This window comes from Macaca thibetana, chromosome 7, assembly GCF_024542745.1.
Source record: "Macaca thibetana thibetana isolate TM-01 chromosome 7, ASM2454274v1, whole genome shotgun sequence".
NCBI classification, from domain to species: domain Eukaryota; kingdom Metazoa; phylum Chordata; class Mammalia; order Primates; family Cercopithecidae; genus Macaca; species Macaca thibetana.
Genome location: NC_065584.1, coordinates 113,232,202 through 113,253,240, shown reverse-complemented (window position 1 = coordinate 113,253,240; position 21,039 = coordinate 113,232,202). Strand labels below are relative to the sequence as shown.

Genomic DNA, 21,039 nt, shown 5'->3' with positions numbered 1-21,039 from the left:
CATTTATTTAGAGAAGAATGGAGACAAGATGGTTCCCCAATTTAAAGGAAACTGGAAGTGTTCTGGGGAAACAAATAGAGAAGGTAAGCCTTACTGGTTTCTCCTTTGGATGACAACCGTGGTCTGCTCTTATAAATAGAAAGCCCTTTTTGAGTTATTTCGTTTTGGTAATCTTATCAGCAAACATAAAGCATCATAGGAAAGGCAGGTGAGGATCCAGGTGGGGGATTTCACCTGCTTCTAGGCATCATTTCCTTCAGCTCTGGTGGGGCACCCCCTTCATCGCTTGGGCTTATTGCAAGATGGCTGGGTCATTTCTTTTTTATTTTTTTGAGACGGAGTCTCACTCTGTCGCCCAGGCTGGAGTTCAGTGACATGATCTTGGCTCACTGCAAGCTCTGTCTCCCGGTTTCACACCATTATCCTGCCTCAGCCTCCTGAGTACCTGGGACTACAGGTGCCCACCACCACACCCGGCTAATTTTTTTATATTTTTAGTAGAGACGGGGTTTCACCGTGTTATCCAGGATGGTCTTGATCCCCTGACCTCATGATCTGCCTGCCTCAGCCTCCCAAAGTACTGGGATTACAGGTGTGAGCTACCATGCCCAGCCGGGTCATTTCTTTTTGAAGTTAGGAATAAGATGAAAGGGTTGAAAGCCAAGTTTATTTAAATGGATTTTACTTGTTGCTCACTTTTTCTTCTGGACTGCTCCGTTAGTTCTATGACCCATGTTTTGGTGAAGTCCTGAAGACACATGGATACCCTGCCTCATGAGCGCTGGTGTGACTTTTCTCTTCTGTTCTTACCACTAGACATGATGGCTTGATGAAGTCAGGCCACCTCGCTCTTCTATGCTCTCAGTTCCATCTTCTCAACTCGGAAAGCCTGCCAAGGTCCTTACAACATCACAGCTGGGAAACTCTCAAAGCAGTAAACTTGGGCAATAGTGGGCTTCACTCACATCTTTGTTGTGTATTTCCAGGTATCGCTGTTCTGCATCATTTGGTGTACACCAGTTTAAAATAGTTTCATACTCTTTGTCCATTTTTGTGTTTATGTGTGGTAAGGCATGTCCAATTCCTATTAGTTTTTCCATAACATCTTGATTCATTCCTCCTGAAAATTCTCAAGGATCACTCCATCCCTGGTTATATGCTTCTTGGTCACAATGTAAAGGAGAATAAAGACCAGTTAAGCTCAACTCACAGGGAGACAGATAATTTTATTGGCATTTGTAATGCTAAAGAGAAGGTCAGAATTGGCCAATGTACCGTACCTCTACAAGTTTCCACTGGGGACATCCATGAGAAGTCAGTGAATCAAACATTTAAAATGGATAATATCTCTGAAAAAAGATACTGTCTCTGTCAATTACAATATTTGACACTTAATAGCCTTATTTTATACTCATTGAAAAAGACCTTCAGAATTGGTAAGATGTAACTTTTATTTTCATAAAAAGGAAAGCAGTGTGGAAATTAATTTGTAAATGAGTTTCTAAGGATACAGTGGCATTCTAATGTTTCTGAATCAGATCTTGATCCAGAGCCATGTATATCTTAACATCACTCTGTGAAATGAAGAGTCATGTGAGCGAAACATTTCCTAATACAAGAGGCATCATTGTCTGTGTGATTTCCAACTTCCCTGTTGACACCCAGTATTGATCTCAACTTTAAATTAACTGTGCTCTGAGAATAGATGTTTATGATTTCTATTATCTTAAATTTGTTCAGGTTGGGCGTGGTGGCTCATGCCTGTAATCCCAGCACTTTGGAATGTTGAGGCTGGTGGATCACTTGAGTTCAGGAGTTTGAGACCAGCCTGGTCAACATGGTGAAACCCTGTCTCTACTAAAAATACAAAAATTAGCCAGGTGTGGTGGCGGGCACCTGTAATCCCAGCTACTTGGAGACTGAGGCAGGAGAATCGCTTGAACCCGGGAGGCAGAGGTTGCAGTGAACCGAGATTGTGCCACTGCACTTCAACCTGGGCAATAGAGCGAGACTCTGTCTCAAAAAGAAAAAATTGATAAAGAAAAAATTGATAAAGAATTGATAAATTATGACCAAGAATGTGGTCTGTCTTGGTGAATATTCTATGTGTTCTTGAGAAGAATGTGTAATCTGCATTTGTTGGACAAAGTCGTCTGTAGATGTCAGTTATACCCAGTTGACTGATGGTGTTGTTTAGTTCAACTGTGTACTGACTTTTTTTTTTTTTTTTTTTTTGAGACGGAGTCTCGCTCTGTCGCCCAGGCTGGAGTGCAGTGGCGCAATCTCAGCTCACTGCAAGCTCCGCCTCCCGGGTTCACGCCGTTCTCCTGCCTCAGCCTCCTGAGTAGCTGGGACTACAGGCGCCCACAACCGCGCCCGGCTAATTTTTTGTATTTTTAGTAGAGACGGGGTTTCACCGTGGTCTCGATCTCCTGACCTTGTGATCCGCCCGCCTCGGCCTCCCAAAGTGCTGCGATTACAGGCGTGAGCCACCGCGCCCGGCCCTGTGTACTGACTTATTTGCTGCCTGCCGGATCTGTCCTTTTTTAAAAATTTATTATTATTATTATTATTATTATTTTTGAGATGGAGTCTTGCTCTGTCACCCAGGCTGGATTGCAATGGTGAGATCTCGGCTCACTGCAACCTCTGCTTCCCGGGTTCAAGCGATTCTCCTGCCTCAGCCTCCTAAGTAGCTGGGATTACTGGTGCCTGCCACCATATCCAGCTAATTTTTGTATTTTTAGTAGAGATGGGGTTTCACCACATTGGTCAGGCTTCTCTTGAACTCCTGACCTCATGATCCACCCACCTCGGCCTCCCAAAGTACTGGGATTTCAAGCATAAGGCTACCACGCCTGGCCGTCTCTGTTCATTTTTAATAGAAGGTGTTGAAGTCTCCAACAATAATAGTAGATTCTTCTGTTTCTCCTTGCAGTTCTTTCCTAGTTTGACCCACTTTTATTATGTGCATACATTTTTTTTTTTTTTTTTTTGAGACAGAGTCTCGGCTAATTTTTGTATTTTTAGTATAGGTGGGGTTTCACCATGTTGGCCAGGCTGGTTGAGAAATCCTAATCTCAGATAATCTGCCTGCCTCGGCCTCCCAAAGTGCTGGGATTACAGGTGTGAGCCACCGCACCTGACCAAGAAAGAAATATTAATAGAAGGTCCTGAGTTTGACTCACTCTGTCTCCAGAGTCCTTGCTCACAAGGAGTAGAATATGTTTTTTCTCCTATATGGAAGATGTGTTCTAAGTCTAGTTTCAGAAATAATACCCTCCGTATATTGTAAAATTACTGTCTTAAATTAGGTTCTAAATATAGTAAATTACTTTTATATTTAGATCTGTGATACACCTGGAATTGATATTTTGAGTAACAGTAATGTGAGCTCAAAAGATAGATTTTTATTCAGCACCAATGTATATTCAATTTCCTAGAACATTTATAGAAAAATTCATCTTTTCCCCATTGATCTTTCTTTCTTTTCTTTTTTTTTTTTTTTTTTTTTTTTTTTTTTTTTTGAGACGGAGTCTCACTCTGTCACCCAGGCTGGAGTGCAGTGGCATGATCTCGGTTCACTGCAACCTCTGCTTCCCGAGTTCAAGCGATTCTCCTGCCTCAGCCTCCCGAGTAGCTGGGATTACAGGCGCCTGCGCCACCACGCCCGGCTCATTTTTTTGTACTTTTTAGTAGAGATGGGGTTTCACCATGTTAGCCAGGATGGTCTCTATCTCCTCACCTCGTGATCCACCCGCCTTGGCCTCCCAAAGTGCTGGGATTACAGGTGTGAGCCACTGTGCCCGGCCTGATCTTTCTTATTAATTATTTACATACATATGCATTCATTTGTTTTGAGCTCTCTCTTCTTTCTTCATTTCTCTATCTTTGTGCAAATACCACACTGTCTTAATAAGAGACTTCATTGAACCCAAGAAGTTTTATTCCAGTGCCTTTTCTATTAACCACTTGTCTATTCTGTAATGATTCATGAGAAAAGTTAAAAGTCTGCATGCCTTCTACCTATACCAATATGCCCAGCTCAACTTTTGTTTTGTTTTGAGACATGGTCTCACTTTGTTGCGCAGGCTGGAGTGTATGGCGCAATCACGGCTCAATGAAGCCTTGACGTCGTGGGCTCCAGTGATCATCCCACCTCAGCCTTGTAAGTCGCTCGGACTACAGGTGTGTGCCACCACACCTGGCTAATTTTTTAAAAAAATTGTACAGATAAGGTCTCACTGTGTTGTCCAGACTGCTGTTGAGCTCCTGGGCTCAAGTGCTTCTCCTATCTTGGCTTCCCAAAGTGTTGAGATTACAGGTATGAGCCACCATGCCCAGCCCACAATTTAGTTTTGAATAAACAGGTGTGTTTAGAACATTAGAACATTGGTGTTGCACTGTTGTCTCTATTTTGTGAGTCTTGAGTCAATACTCCCATTATCACTTATGGCAACCTTGTTAGTACATTCTCAGTATTATTTGGTATGTCCTCTCTTTTCCTTTTCTTGCTTTCTGGAGCCTTGGGGACTTTATTTTTTGCTGTACACAGCTTATGGAGGTGGGGACCTTCATAAACCGTCCTGGGTGAACCAGGCACAGGGGCTCACGCCTGTAATCCCAGCATTTTGGGAGGCAGAGGCAGGCGGATCACAAGGTCAGGAGATTGAGACCATCCTGGCCAACATGGTGAAACCCCGTCTCTACTAAAATACAAAAAATTACCTGGGCATGGTGGTGCATGCCTGTAGTCCCAGCTGCTTGAGAGGCTGAGGCAGGGAAATTGCTTGAATCCGGGAGGTGGAGTTTGCGGTGAGCTGAGATCGTGCCACTGCACTCCAACCTTGTGACAGAGCTAGACTCCGTCTCAAAGAAACAAAAAACAAAAAAACAGCCCTGGGTGGCTCCTGAACAAGGTCAGATGATGCAGTGATGTGGCCTTCCTTCTCTGGACAAGGGACACCAAGAACTGGGGAGTACTTGGTTACCACTGATAGCCTTCCTTGCTTCAAAATCTGTTATCTCCGACATTAATATTGGTACTTCTGCTTTCTTACAAATAGTGGTAGCATGATATATTTTGTTTTATGCGTTTACTTTTGTAACTTTAAATTTTTAATTTTTGTGGTTACATAATGTATATATTTATTGGTTACATGACATGTTTTGATACAGGCGTGCAATACATTAATAATCACGTCAAGGTAAATAGAGTCTCTATTAATTTATATGTGTGTTTTATTTAAAGTGCGTTTCTTGTAGAGAACATATAGTTGCATTGTATTTTTTTTCCCAGTCACTCTGACAATCATTGTCTTTTAATTGGTTGATTTAGACCATTGACATTCAAAGTGAATAGTGATATAGACAGATTAATATCCATCATATTTGTTAATATCTTATAGCTGACACTTGTCTGTGTTCCAGTTTTTGTCACCTAATAGTTTTCTGTGTTTTGTGGTTTTAATAGAGCATTTTATATAATTTTCTCTCCTTTATTAGCATGTCAATCATATTTGCTTTTTGTTTTTTACTTTTTTTTAATCCTAGGAATAAAAACTTTTATTTTCCATACTATTCATTTATCTCACGGATAACATATTCTTAAAAATAATGATATCAACAGTGTATTTGACTTGGTATGCTTATATATATATATGTGTCATACATACAAATTCATATACATAAATATATTTGCAAATATGCTTATATATATGTAAAATGAATGACAACAGTGATACAAAGAATGAGAGGAAGAATTCATATTATTCTCTTATTACAGGTAATCATACTGCCTCAGAAATGATATCCTCTTATTTGAAAGGGAGCTTGGATTAGTTGTAAATGTAAATTGCAAACTGTTGGGCTGGTTATTGGATCAAGGGCCCCAGTTCCTGGCTGGCCGTTGGCCAGAGGCTGCATTCGTTTTTTTTTCCATGTCAGCTTCTCTCACAGAGCAGAGTACTCCGTCAGAACCACCAAGGCAGAGAGCTTGCAAGGAAGACAGAAATTGCAATTAAGGTCATAATCACTGAAGTCTTCAACTTTCCAGTATTCTGTCGTTTACATGCCAGTGATACTTTTTGTCCACACTCAAGAACAAAGAACTAGTACCCAAGGTTGTGTAAGCCAAGAGATCAGGATAATTGAGCACCATCATTGGATCTACCTGGCACATCAGATCTTGTTTATTCTGCAAAAGTTTCTCAGTCTCCACTTAAGAATGTCAGGTATTGGCCGGGCGTGGTGGCTCACGCCTATAATCCCAGCACTTTGGGAGGCCGAGGTGTGTGGATCACAAGGTCAGAAGATCGAGACCATCCTGGCTAACACGGTGAAACCCCATCTCTACTGAAAATACAAAAAATAAGCTGGGTGTGGTGGTGGGCACCTGTAGTCCCAGCTACTCGGGAGGCTGAGGCAGGAGAATGGCGTGAACCCTGGAGGCGGAGCTTGCAGTGAGCCAAGATCATGCCACTGCACTCCAGCCTGGGCGACAGAGCGAGACTCCATCTCAAAAAAAAAAAAAAAAAGAATGTCAGGTATTTTGCATGATGTATCACAATATGAATCTAAATAGTTTCTCATAATTTAACTAGGGTTATGGATTAAACATTTACATTTATCTAACTTTAAAGACAAGAAAAGCTGGATATTTTATTATTTAGATAAACAAACGTAATTTATAAAAAGGAAAATAAGAGAATGCAAAATAGGTAATTCAAAATAATAGTAGCCTTCATCAGGGTAAGGAAGAAAGTAGAATTTGGGAAGTGCATTCAGGGGCATCAGTAGCATTAATAGTGTTCTGTTTATTGAGCGCCACAGTGAATTATAAAAAAGGGTAAGAATCTTTTTTAAATTTTAGAAGTGCTTTGGGCTTACAGAGCAGTTAGAAAGAGCAAATACCCAACCCAGTTTTTTTTCTGAGTATTAATCTCATACATTATTGTGACACCTTTGTCACAATTAATGAACCAATATTACACATTAATCCCTCACTAATATCCACGGTTTATTAAGAATTCCTTAGTTTTTCACATAATGCCCATTTTCTATTCCAGGTTCCCATCTAGGAACCCACAGCACATTGAGATATTCTCTCTCCTTAGGCTCCTTTTTCCTGTGCCAGTTTCTCAAGACTTTCTTTGGTTTTGATAACCTTGTCGCCCTTAATCGGGGATGTCTCTGATGTTTTTCTCATGATTAACCTGGGTGGGTGGGTTTTGGCACGGAGGACCCCAGAGGGAAAGTGCCATTCTCATTACAGTGCACCAAGTGTGTATACTTTCAATTAGCTTTATCACTGTTAATGTTAATTTGATTATCTGGATGTTGTAGTTTTGGTCAGCGTTCTTTCCTGTAAGATTAATCTTTTTTCCTCTTTCAGTGTTGTGCTTTTCACAAGTCACTGTGCACAGCACACACTTAAGAAATGGAAAAACTTGGTCTACCTCCTAATAGGCAGAGCCTCTGTAAATGTCATTTGTGTTTCTTCACTATGGTCAATTTATCTATTTTCCTCAATTTAGTATTATTTATTCAATATCTTACTTTTATGGATTGTTACATTAAATATTTTTCTTACCGTATGCCTAAAGTAGTTTATTGATTCTGGTGCTCATTTTTTTTTCAGTTTTGGCCACTGAAAAGTCTTTTATTTGGTTCTTGTACGATTTTGAAATAGTTCCATCATTGCAATTTGATTTTGTTTGGTTTGTTGATTGGTTGTGTGGCTGCTTAGATTTTTCTCACTTTCTGGTAATACAAGGTGCTCCAGGTTAATTGTGGTGATTCCCTGCCCAAGTCTGGTATTAACCATTTATTTAGGGCATCTTAGCTCCTTTTTTGGTGAATGGTATTAGCAAGAAAGGTCTGGTCCATAGGTATACGTCTTTCTATTAAGGATCTACTGATTTGAAGCATTATCACTTGACAGCAAATAATATCGTTTTGTCAGCTGATAGCAAAGAATATGTATGTTTATATTAACTCACACATATGTACATACGTATAAATATTTCCATACTTATCCACGTTTATCTATATAAAGTTAAACCTGAATTTCTACTGTCTCTAGGTTCACATCAGTGGAATCCAGGAAAACATGAATCTATAATACCTCCCCTTTCCCAGCACCTTACCTGACCTCCCACTCTAACAGTGAGGAAGTTGGCCTCCTTTAATTAATTATTGACGCTCAGAATACATGCATAGTGGTTACAGAATTGGTCATCTCTACTCCCATGGGAAATAAATTTAATAACTAAAGTATAGTGCTTTTATTCAAATCCCTTGGCCTTTAGGCTTAGAATTTATCCTTACTGACTAAGTTTTTAAAAGGAGTCAGTCCCCTTTTAGTCTACACATTCCACTGAAGTTATTTCTTATACTGTTAGATTATTTTGTCTGAATTGCTTCCCGGGGTCCCCAAGCATACTAAGCAATGCGTAATGCCTTATTTAATGGCGATTCAGTGTATACATTTAGGTTTACTCTTTGTGATACTAAGTTCTAGATGATTTGAAAAATGATTATTAAGACATCCTTATAGTATCATAGAAAAAATTTGGCTTCACAAAATCTTCCCCATTTCCCCTATTTATTGAGCCTTCCTCTGTTCCAAGCCCCTCATAGCCACTAATCTTTTTCATTTGCTATAATTTTACCTTTTCACCATGTCGTATAAATGGAATTACACAGTAAATAGTTTTTTCAAACTAGCTTTTTTTTTTCTTTTCTTTTCTTTTTTTTTTTCTTTGAGATGGAGTTTCGCTCTTGTTGACCAGTCTGGAGTGCAATAGCGTGATCTTGGCTCACCGCAACTTCCACCTCCCAGGTTCAAGTGATTCTCCTGTCTCAGCCTCCTGAGTAGCTGGGATTACAGGCATACACCACCACGCCTGGCTAATTTTGTATTTTTAGTAGAGACGGGGTTTCTCCATGTTGGTCAGGCTGGTCTCGAACTCCCGACCTCAGGTGATCCACCTGTCTTGGACTCCCAAAGTGCTGGGATTATAGGCATGAGCCACCGTGCCCGGCCCAAACTAGCTTTTTTCGATCATGAATATGCCCTTAAGATTTGTGAAGCGTGGACAGACATGGTGGCTCATACCTGTAATCCCAGCACTTTGAGAAACTGAGGCAAGAGAATTGCTTGAAGCCATGATTTTTAGACCAGCCTGGGCAGCAAGGTGAGAGCCTGCCTCTAAAATAAAAAAAAAAAAAAAAATTAAGCTGGGTGTGGTGGCCTATGCCTGTAGTTCTAGCTACTTGAGAGGCCGAGGTAGGAAGATCCCTGGGGCCCAGGAGTTCAAGCTTACAGTGAGCTATGATTATACCACTACACTCCAAACCACTGGGCTATAGCAGAGCAGGGAGACCAAGAGACGCTCCCCAAAAAAAGAAAAAAAAATATATATATATAAAGCATATCTCATGATGGTTTAGATTTGCATTTCACTACGGACTAAAAGTGCTAAACATATTTTTAGGCCTTTAATGGACATTTCTGTAGTCATTTGGAGAAATGTCTATTCACACAGTTTACTCACTATTTTTTTTTTTTTTTTTTGAGATGGAGTCTTGCTCTGTTGCCCAGGCTGGAGTGCAGTGGCAGGATCTCGGCTCACTGCAACCTCTGCCTCCTTGGTTCAAGTGATTCTCCTGCCTCAGCCTCCTGAGTAGCTGGGATTACAGGTGTGAACCACCACACCCAGCTAATTTTGTATTTTTAGTAGAGACAGGGTTTCACCATGTTGGTCAGGCTGGTCTCCAGCTCCTGACCTCGTGATCCACCCGCCTCAGCCTCCCAAAGAGCTGGGATTACAGGTGTGAGCCACCACACTCACTTTTCATTATTATGTTTGTCTTTTTATTTTTGAGTTGTATGAGTGATCCGTATTGTCTGGATAATAGTCCTCTGTCAGCTCTGTGATTTGGAAATATTTTCTTACTTTCTTGGATTGTCTCAGTGGTGTACTTTGAATCACAAAAGTTAATTCTGATGAAATCTATTTTATCCAGTGTTTCTTTGTCACTTGTATTTTGGTGTCATATTTTATAATTGATTGTTTCACCTAAGGTAAAGACGTTTCTTTTTTGGGATTTTTAGTTTTAGCATTTATATTTGGTCAATGTTTGATTTTGAGTCAATGCATATATGGTATAAGACAGTTCAGTTTGCCTGTGGATACCACTTGTCCCAGAAAATTCGTTGCAAAAAGTGTTTTTCCATATTGAATTGTCTTGGCAAGCTTTTAAAATTAATTTACCATGTTTGTAAAGATTAATTGGAGGCACTCAACTCAGTTCCATTAACACATATGTCGGTCCTCATATTGGTACTACAGTGTCTTGATGACTATCAGTTTGCAGTACATTTTGAAATTTGGAAGTGTGACTCCAATACTCCAAAATTATTTTTTCAAGATTTTTTTGGCTCTTCTGGAGTACTTTGATTTCCACAGGAATTTTAGAATCAGCTTGCCAATTACTGCAAAAAAATGGAAAAAAAAGTTTCTGGATTTCATTTTTTTGGATTGTTAGTACATAGAAATATAGTTGATTTCAAAGTTTACTTTGTGTACTGCAATGTTACTGAACTCTTTTTTGGTTATAATCTTATTTTGGTGGATATGTCAGGATTTTCTATACATGAGGTCCTGTCATTTGCAAATATAAACAGTTTGACTTTAAGTATCTTTTATTTATGTTCTAGCCTAATTACCCTGGCTACATCCTCCTATATAATGTTGAATAGAAGTGGCAAAAGTGGACATCTTTGTCACATTTCTAATCTTGGGGAAATTACTGAGACTTTCATGATACCTTATGTTATGTGAGCTTTTAATGGATGCCCTTTCTAGGTTGAGAAAGTTCCCTTCTATCCCTAATTTGTTCAGAGTTTTTATCATGAATAGGTTGTGGGTTTATCGAATGCTTATTCTGCCTCTTTTGCAATAATCATACGGATTTTGGCCTTTATCTTATTAATACAATGTCTTACACCTATTGCTTTTGTATGTTTAACCAAACTGACATTTCAGTGATAAATATCCTTGGTCATAGTGTATAATCCTTTTCATATGTTGCTGGTATGTTTTGATAGTATTTCTTTGAGAATTTTTTGCCTCTGTTTCATGAGGCATATTGGTCTATAATTGTCCTATCCTCAAATACATTTGTTCTATTGTGGGATCAGGGTAACTGGCCTTGTAGAGTAGATCAGCAAGTTTTGTCTTCTCTTTTTTTTCTTCTCGGAGGAAGAGTTAGTGAAGGATTGTTATTCATTCTTAACAGATTTAGAGTAATTCACCGGTCATCTCGCCCTAGACAGGAATTGAATTCTAACAAGAATTACATGAGCTTAGAAGGGAATCCTTCCCTAGGTGAGTCTTCAGTTGAAACCTCAGCCTGAGTCATGTGACCCTGAAAAACTATAGGTATTACATTTATGAGGTTCTGAGTCACTAAGGTTTGAGGTAACTTACTATGCAGTAATAAATAACTAATATACCTGTGAGTAACTTGAATGTGTTATACTAGATTAGATCATACAATAGAAAAAAGATATTAGTGGAAAACCTAGTACAATATGAAGAAAGCCTGTATTTCAGTTACTAGTTTTGTACCACTGTCAATTTCTGAGTTTTCATAAACATACTATGGCTAAGTAAGGTATAAACATTACAGAAGGCTGGAAGGTATGTGAGACACTCTGTACTATAATTGTGTTTGTTTTCTTCTTTTGAGTCGGAGTCTCGCTCTGTCGCCCAGGCTGGAGTGCAGTGGCGCGATCTCAGCACACTGCAAGCTCCACCTTGCGGGTTCACACCATTCTCCTACTTCAGCCTCTTGAGTAGCTGGGACTACAGGCTCCCGCCACCACACCCAGCTAATTTTTTGTATTTTCAGTGAGTTTCACTGTGTTAGCCAAGATGGTTTCGATCTTCTGATCTTGTGATCTGCCCACTGCAGCCTCTCAAAGTGCTGGGATTAGAGGCGTGAGCCACCGCACCTGGCCTTTCTTGTTTTTTTCCTTTGAAACAGAGTCTCACTCTGTCACCCAGGCTGGAGTGCCATGGCATGACCTCGGCTTACTGCGACCTCCAACTCCCAGGTTCAAGTGTGCTTCTGTCTCAGCCCCCCGAGTAGTTGGGGTTACAGGCACAAGCCACCGTGCCAGGCTAACTTTTTTGCTTTTTAATTTTTAGTAGAGACGAGGTTTCACCATGTTGGCCAGGCTGGTCCTGAACTCCTGACCTCATGATCCACACACCTTGGCCTCCCAAAGTGCTTGGATTACAGGTGTGAGCCATGCCTGGCCTGTTTTTGCATTTTTCTGTACATCTAAAATTATTTCAAAATAAAAACATTTTAAAATGTATTTGCTCCACACACACAAAAAAAAAAAACCCACAAAACAAAACAAACAATAACAACAAAAAACTTTGATCAGAGGATGAACAGAGATGTTGGGAGAGAATGGCAAAGCAGTTCGCCTATTATCCACCGTTCCAAACCCAGATGAAGAAGACCCCCACAATCACTAGGGACTCCCCTCAGTTTTCTCCCTTCCTGTAAAACTCCCCATTACACGGTCACCATTTTGTGTGTCACTAACTACTTCTTTAAAGATGGTGGCCTGTGCCTCCCACACCTCATAAAGCCCCATTTTCAGACATTGGCAGTGTATCTGTTGGGTCCACTAAAGAGTTTTTAAAAGGCATGGCTTCCAGACACTAGAAGCTATCATAATATTGAGAAATATAAGTGACAGGGAACATATATCACAATTCTGCATTCAAGGGTGTTTTCTTGGTGCTGGGATTCCTTTTTCAAGTTTGAAAAGAGAAATGTATCTTCATGCCTTTGAGAAACACCTTGGTTAATTAAACTTTTTCTTCTGCAGACCCAGTCATGAATTCTTTGGGACCATGCACTCTGTTGAGACTTACCTTATGGTTTTCTGTTGAACATTGCCAAGTCCAAAAGCCACAGGTTAAATATCATAGTGGTAGCAGGTGAGTAGGGCATATACATAACAACAAGAATAACAACAACCAGCTTTAATAAACATGGGGGTTTAGACCAGCCTCTGCTTATATAGATCAGGAAAAGAAACCTTTGGCCGGCTGTGGTGTCTCATGCCTGTAATCCCAGCACTTTGGGAGGCCCAGGCAGGAGATCACTTAAGCTCCAGAGTTCAAGACCAGCTTGGGCAACATAGCGAGACCCCATCTCTACTAAAAATACAAAACAGTAGCTAGGTGTGGTGGTGTGCGCCTGTGGTCCCAGCTGCTCAAGATGCTGAGGTGGGAGCCCACTTGAGCCCAGAGGGCAGGGGCTGCAGTGAGCCAAGGTCATGCCACTGCATTCCAGCCTGGGTGACAGAGTGAGACCTTGTCTAAGAACAAGAAAATAAAAAGGAAAAGAAACTTTAAAAACCAGGTCCACTCATGCCATGCACAACTCCTGTTCTCAGACCTCAGCAGTCTGCTGGGTAGCACCAGGGCTGTGTGCAGGAACCATGCCTACAAAGTGTACAAAGCCATAGGAGTACATACTGCACTCCCACGGAAATCCACAAAGTCAAGGCTCTTGCTTCTGTTGTCCATAATCTGGAGAATATTCTCCACACTGCAGTTATAGCTTCTATGAGAAAATGAGCTTCTGCAGCCTGCAGACGTGGAGTGAGAAGATAGAGCAGACCTGGGCCACATATCTCACTACTGAGGTCAGGATAACAGATATTTAGGTGCTGTTATAATGGACATTTGTTTTTCAAGAATCCTTCTCACTCTTCCATGCTTATATTTTATTCCATGAATAAGGATAGTTTCCTTTAAATTGATTATCTTAAAACATGGAGGGTTAGTTTCCTTTAAATTGATAATCTTAAAACATGGAGGGTTATTCTATTAATCGTAACAGGAGTTCCTGTACGCTAAGTGACTTGTAGAGTGCATTTCCTCTTCGTTTTGATGTATACATTATAGTCTATTATGATGTATACTGTGAATAACATCCCTCACCAATCTTCGGGGAAAAAAGGTAGAATGGCAGACCATAAAGGAGACCCGAGAAGATATGGACAAGGAGTGATCCATCTCAAAATGGCCAGAGTGACAATGAGCTCTATGTGCTGAGAGTTACGAGAAAATAGATTTCAGACACAAAACTGTATTAACATGGTATCACCGGCACAGATAGCACAATGCTGAGGACTGAGTTCCCAAACATGACTCTGATAGCATGGAAGATGTGATTTCTCACAACCTGTATAACAAACTATTACCAGATTTCACTTAGGCTGCCCTGCCTACAAGAGCTCTTAGAAAGATGCCACTGAAAAGGTCTAAAGTCTCAGATGTTATCTGGATCCAACACTGTCGCCACCCTCTATTCTGAATAGAAAAGAGTTCTCAATGGATGCATAGCTTCTGTTTTTGGAATCAAAACTTGTTGTTAACTTAATTGAGCCTTCCTAGAATTTGAAAATTTTAGTGCCAATAAACTCAACATCCTAAATTATAAATTATATTAATTTCTTCTTCATCAAACATACTCTTTAGGCAGCACCAAAGCTCATTCCATTTCTAAGTACCTAAAAGTAAAGTTGACCAGAGCAACAAGTGGTCAGAGAAGAAATTTTGTGAAAACTATAATGCATCTGCATCTGCAGTGACTATTCATAAAGTTATTATTGGTGTGAACATCATTCGTGTGATTGGAAAGATGAATGGTGATGTAGTGTGGATTTGTATTCCCGCTCAAATCTCATGTTGAAATGTAATCCCTAGTGTTGAAGGTGGGGCCTAGTAGGAGGTGACTGGATCATGGAGGAAGTTTCTCATGAGTGGTTTAGCACCGTTCTCCTTGGTACTGTTGTCACGATAGTGAGTTCTCATGAGATCTGGTTGTTTAAAAGTGTGTGGCAGTTCCCAGCCTCTCTCTTGCTCCTGCTCTGGCTATGTGTTGTGCCTGCTCCTCCTTCACCTTCAGTCATGGTTGTAAGTGTTTTGAAGCCCTCCCCAGAAGCTGAGCAGATGCCAGCATCATGCTTCCTGTGCAACCTTACATAATTGTGAGCCAATTAAACCTCTTTCCTTTATAAATTGCATGATCTCAGTTGTTTTTTTGTTTTGTTTTGTTTTGTTTTTTTAGATGGAGTCTAGCTCTGTTACCCAGGGTGGAGTGCAGTGGTGAAATCTTGGCTCACTGCAACCTCTGCCTCCTAGGTTCACGTGATTCTCCTGCCTCAGCCTCCTGAGTAGCTGGAATTACAGGTACCCACCTGGTTAATTTTTATATTTTTAATAGAGATGGGGTTTCACCATGTTGGTCAGGCTGGTCTCGAACTCCTGACCTCATGATCTGTCCACCTCAGCCTCCCAAAGTGCTGGGATTACAGGTATGAGCCACCACACCCAGCTAGTATTTTTTTTTTTATAGCAATGTGAGAACAGACTAACACAAGTGGAAAATATAAATATATAATCATTCTGGATTGAAGAATTAGATTTGCAGTGCAGCTGATGGAGAATATTGCTCATAATGTCTAAGATTAGGGCATACATTTTCAAGATACAGATTTTTCTGTCTTCAGAGAGTGTCAGTCAAGTGAAAACTTTGAATTAACTCTTTACTATTTCTATCTTCCTTCTCAACCAACGTTATGAACCATGGTCTACAAAGTTACCTTTCCACATATGTTGTATCTGTTTTATCTATAGTTTACTTTTTTTTTTTTTTTTTTTTTTTTGAGACTGAGTCTTGCTCTGGTGCCCAGGCTGGAGTGCAGTGGTACAATCTAGGCTCACTGCAACCTCCACCTCCCAGGTTCAAGCCATTCTCTCACCTGTCCTTCCCGAGTAGCTTGGACTACAGGCATGTGCCACCATGCCCAGCTAATTTTTGTATTTTAGTGGAGACGGGGTTTCACCATGTTGGCCAGGCTGGTCTCAACTCCTGACCTCAAGTGATCCGCCCGCCTCAGCCTCCCAAAGTGCTGGGATTACAGGCATGAGTCACTGCGCCTGGCTTGTAGTTTACTCTTGAGTTGTGTCTCTCTACATAGCTATAAAGTATAGCCTTACCAAATGAGACTCCAGAAGATTAACTCCTTGTTGTCTACAATGTCTACATTTCATGGGATACTTCTTTATCCTGGTGTATTTCCTAATATCTAAATGTCCTACATGTCACCAGGTGTCCTTCTCACAGGAAACTTGCTTATACTAGCACATGCCTTTGAAGCTCTTATCTGACCTTTTTACAGTTTACTTCTACCAAGGTAGTCCCAGCTACTTAGGAGGCTGAGGTGGGAAGATCGCTTGACCCCAAAGGTCGAGGCTACAGTGAGCTGTGATCATGCCACTGCATGCTAGCCTGGGTGGTAGAGTGAGACCCATCTAAATAAATAAATAAATAAATACAATGAAATCAAGTTTTGAAAATTACGATTAGTTTTATATGTACAAAACAGTGGCAAGTATAGTACAAAAGTTCTTGTATTCTATTCCACATACAGAATTTCCTATATTATTAACCCCTTATATTAGTATAGGGCATTTATCACAATGAACCAACCAATATTATACATTGTCACTAACTGCTACCCATGCTTTGTTCATATTTCGTTGTTGCACTTCATGTCCAGTTTCTATTTCAAGATCCCATCTAGTGTACCACATCACAATTAGATCTCATGTAGGCTTTTTTGACTGTGACAGTTTCCAGGAGTTTTTTCATTTTTGATGACATGAACGTTCTTGATTTGGGATTACTCTGATGTTTTTCACAAGATTTTGGTGGATTGTGGATTTTGGTGTAGAAGACTACAGAGAAAAGAAAAATGCCTTTCTCATTATATAATATCAAGGGTATATACTAAAAACACACTTTATCACTGTTGATGTTCATTTGATCACCTGGATGAGATAGTTGATATAAAATTTCTCGCTGTAAATTACCTTTCCTCATTTTCCATGTTGTATGTATCAAAAAAGTTACTACTCACATAAGAAATGGGGAGTCTTGCTCCATCTCCCAATAGGCAGAATATCTACAAAAATTATTTTCAGTCTTTCACCATTTGTGTGTCTGTTTTTTTCCATTTATATTTATTAAATCACTTATTTCTATAAGTATGCAAATGTGTATATTTTACACTTTAATTGTATTTATTTATTTATTTTTGAGATGGAGTCTTGCTCTGTTGCCAGGCTGGAGTGCATTGACACAATCTCGGCTCACTACAACCTCTGCCTCCTGGGTTCAAGCAACTCTCCTACCTCAGCCTCCCTAGTAGCTTGCTTTACAGGCGTGTGCCACCACGCCCAGCTGATTTTTGTATTTTTAGTAGAGACAGGGTTTCACCATGTTGGCCAGGATGGTCTTGATCTCTTGACCTTGTGATCTACCCACTGCAGCCTCTCAAAGTGCTGGAATTACAGGCATGAGCGACCGCACCTGGTCTCCTTCGTTTATTTTATTGTTCAAATTATTCTACTGTTGATCATTCAAAGGTCTTTTGGTTGATCCTCTATCATTTTGAAATACTCTGGTAATTACAGTTTAATGTTGTGTGATTGGTTAGTTGGTTTTATTGTTGATTAGCGTATTCTTTTCTGGCACTGCATGGTGCTCCAGGCTACTTGTGTTTTGATTCCTTGCCGAAGCCTAGTACGCATCGTGTCTTCAGGAAGCCCTAGTTCCTTTTATTGGAAAATAGAATTTGAAACAAAGATTGGGGCACCAGGTCCACTCACTGCTACTGGGGCATCCATTGATTCGAAGCCTTGCCAGGTGACAAAGAAAATAAATTTATCTCTATATGTTGACACATAAATATATACATATCTCTAAATATAGCAATATATGTCCATATGCATCCATATTAAATTAAACATGAATTCCTACTAATGCTCCATTACCACACAATCTAAATTATTAGCAGATGAATCAGTTTGCCTATTCCCACTTATTTGTATGTAACCTACCATTCCAACAGTGAGACAGTTGGCTTTGTTAACAGTTTTACATTCTGAAAAACGGAATTGGTAATTTTACCAACTTCGGTTTTTCTGAAAAGACTTGCATAGTGCAGTGGCGTGATTCGGCTCACTGAAGCTTGGTTCACGCCAATCCCGCCTCATATGCTGGGACCAGGAGCCAAATGATTTTTAGTAGAGACGGGGTTTTTTACCAACTCCTCTTGTGATTTTTGGGATTAACTTAGACTCTCCCCTCATTTTTAAAGTTACTTAGGCCATTCCGCCTTCCTCCCATTCCCTTCAGTGAAATAACTCATACCTTTGTAATACCGTTACATTATTTTGTGTATTTCTTTTTGGGGTCCCCCAGCCTACTAAATAATGTTTTAAATTTGCATGCTTTTAGATTATTCCTTTCTGTTGTAAAATTCTATAGGATTTCAAAAACACTATTATGTATCCATCACTATAACGTCACACAGAATAATTACACTGCCCCATAGAAGACCCCTGTAATTCATATCACCCTTCCTCTCTCCCAAGCCCCTTGTAACCAACAATCTTTTTACTACCTTTATACATTTGTATTTTCCAGAGTGTTCTGTAAATGGAATTACACAGTATTTTGCCTTTTCCAACTTGCCTTTTTCACTTAACAATACACATTTTAGATTGGTGAAATATAACTCCATCATTGTTTAAATATTCATTACCCTAATAACAAAGGAGTTGAGCAAATCTTCATGTCTTTCTTATAGAATTTTTGGAGAAATGTACATTTAAGTAATTGGCCATTTTTAACTTAGATATTTGCCTTTTTATTATTTAGTTAAAACACGCTTTTATATATAGTGAATAGTAGATCCTTATGTGGCTAGCAAAAGTTTTCTCCCTTCTTTGGTTTGTCTTTTTACTTTTTGATACACTTTGAATCACAGATTTTAATTCTGATGAAGACCAATATATCTCTTTTTTATTCTGTCACTTATGCATTATCTGTTGTACCTTAGAAAATATTGCTTAATAATCTAATGTCATGAAAACATACTTCTGTTATCTTCTATGGTTTTGGCCTATCTAGCACTTATATTTAGATATATGATTAATTGGAATCAATCATGTATATGGTGTGAGAGAGGAGTTTAACTTGCATGTTGATATTCACTTGTCCCAGCAACATTTGTTAAAACATATTTATGGTTTTTTTCTTATTGAATTGACTTGACAAACTTGAAAATCAGTTGATCATGAAGGTAAGTGTTAATTTTTGGACACTCAATTTTATTGTATTGATGTATATGTCTATCTTTATACTAGTGCCACAAATCTTTTTTTTTTTTCTTTTACTTTTTTCTTTTTGTTTTGAGACAGGGTCTTGCTCTCCCACCCAGGCCAGCATACAGTGGCATGATCATGCCTCACTGCAGCCTCCAATTCCTGGGCTCAAGAGATCCTCCTACCTCAGCCTCCTGAGTATGAAGAACTACTCATGTGGGCCACCAAGCCTGGCTAAGTTTTTAAAACGTTTTTTTTTTTTTTTTTTTTTTTTTGAGACAGAGTCTCGCTCTGTCACCCAGGCTGGAATGCAGTGGCGTGATCTTGGCTCACTACGAACTCCGCCTCCTGGGTTCAAACAATTATCATGCCTCAGCCTCCCGAGTAGCTGGGATTATAGTCATGCACCACCACACCAGGCTAATTTTGTATTTTTAGTAGATATGCGGTTTCACCATGTTGGCCAGGCTGCTCTCGAACTCCTGATCTCAGGTGATCTACCCTCCTCGGCCTCCCAAAGTGTTAGGATTACAGGCGTGCCACTGCGCCTGGCCAAAAGCTTTTTTGTAGAAAAGAAGTCTCGCTGTGTTGCACAGCCTGATCTCAAACTCTTGGCCTCCAGCAGTCCTCCTGCCTCAGCCTCCTGAGTAGCTGTGATTACAGGCACAAGCCACTGCACCCAGCCAGTACCACAAAACTTTATTACTATTGCCTTGTAGTCATTTTGCAATCAGTAAGTGTGCATTTGCTGTGCAGACTTTATTGCTCTTTGTCAAGATTAATTTCTTTGTTGTGGATCTATTCCATTTACATATCAGTTTTATAATCATGCAAATTTAAGCAAAATTTCATCTGGAATTTTGATGGGGACTGCATTAAATCTGTAGATCCGTTTGGAAAATAGTGCCATCTTAGCAATATTAAGCCTTTCAATCAGTGATAAAATGCCTTTTCATTTATTTAGGACTTAATTATTTTTCTTCAGTAAGTTTTATAGTTTTCAATGGACATATCTAACAATTGCTAGTGTGTAAAAATGAAATTTATTTCTCTATTTTGACCTTGTTTACTGCAGCCTTGATGAACTCATTTTTTATTTCTAATTATATTTCATTAGAATTCTTAGAATTTTCCATACTCAACACCATGTCATTTGCAAAGTTGACTTTCTTTCCAAATCAGATTCTTTGTATTTATTTTTCTAGCCTATTTGTCCTTACTGTACCCTCCAGTGAAATGTTAAAAATAGAAGTGGCAAGAGTGGACAACTTTCAAGTAAATTATGATGTCATGTGAGTTATTCGTGATTGATTTAAGGTGAAGAAAGTTCCCTTCTATGCCTAACTTGCTACATGTTTTTATCATAAGTTGATTTGGCATTGAGCAAGTGTTTATTCTTCATTTTTGAGATAATCATGTGGATTTTGTCCTTTATTTTATTAATATAGTTCATGAGTACTAATTTATTTTGTATGTTAAACCAAATTTGTGTTACCGATGTAAACATCCTTGGTCATACTGTATAATTCTTTTTTTTTTTTTTTTTGAGATGGAGTCTTGCTCTGTCGCCCAGGCTGGAGGGCAGTGGCGCGATCTCCGCTCACTGCAAAGTTCTGCCTCCTGGGTTCACACCATTCTCCTTGCCTCAGCATCCCAAGTAGCTGGGACTATAGGCGCCCGCCACCACGCCCAGCTAAATTTTTTGTATTTTAGTAACTGTGTTAGCCAGGATGGTCTCGATCTCCTGACCTCGTGATCGGCC

General features: G+C 39.6%; 2 long non-coding RNA genes across 3 annotated transcripts in view; both read left to right on the top strand.

The window, feature by feature from the left end:
- The first annotated feature begins 234 nt into the window (after positions 1 to 234).
- LOC126957916 (uncharacterized) lies at positions 235 to 6,212 on the top strand. Its single transcript, XR_007727015.1, has 2 exons — positions 235 to 986; positions 4,092 to 6,212. It is a non-coding gene; the product is annotated as an uncharacterized LOC126957916 (long non-coding RNA).
- A 237-nt stretch (positions 6,213 to 6,449) lies between these two features.
- LOC126957914 (uncharacterized) overlaps positions 6,450 to 21,039 on the top strand; it is a 36,699-nt gene continuing 22,109 nt past the window's right edge. Inside the window, exons 1-2 of one of the 2 annotated variants that reach the window (XR_007727013.1) lie at positions 6,450 to 13,028; positions 20,483 to 20,569. This is a non-coding gene — a long non-coding RNA (uncharacterized LOC126957914). Of the gene's footprint in view, positions 13,029 to 18,246; positions 20,570 to 21,039 lie in introns of those variants that run through there. The other variant, XR_007727012.1, reaches the window with a different exon arrangement.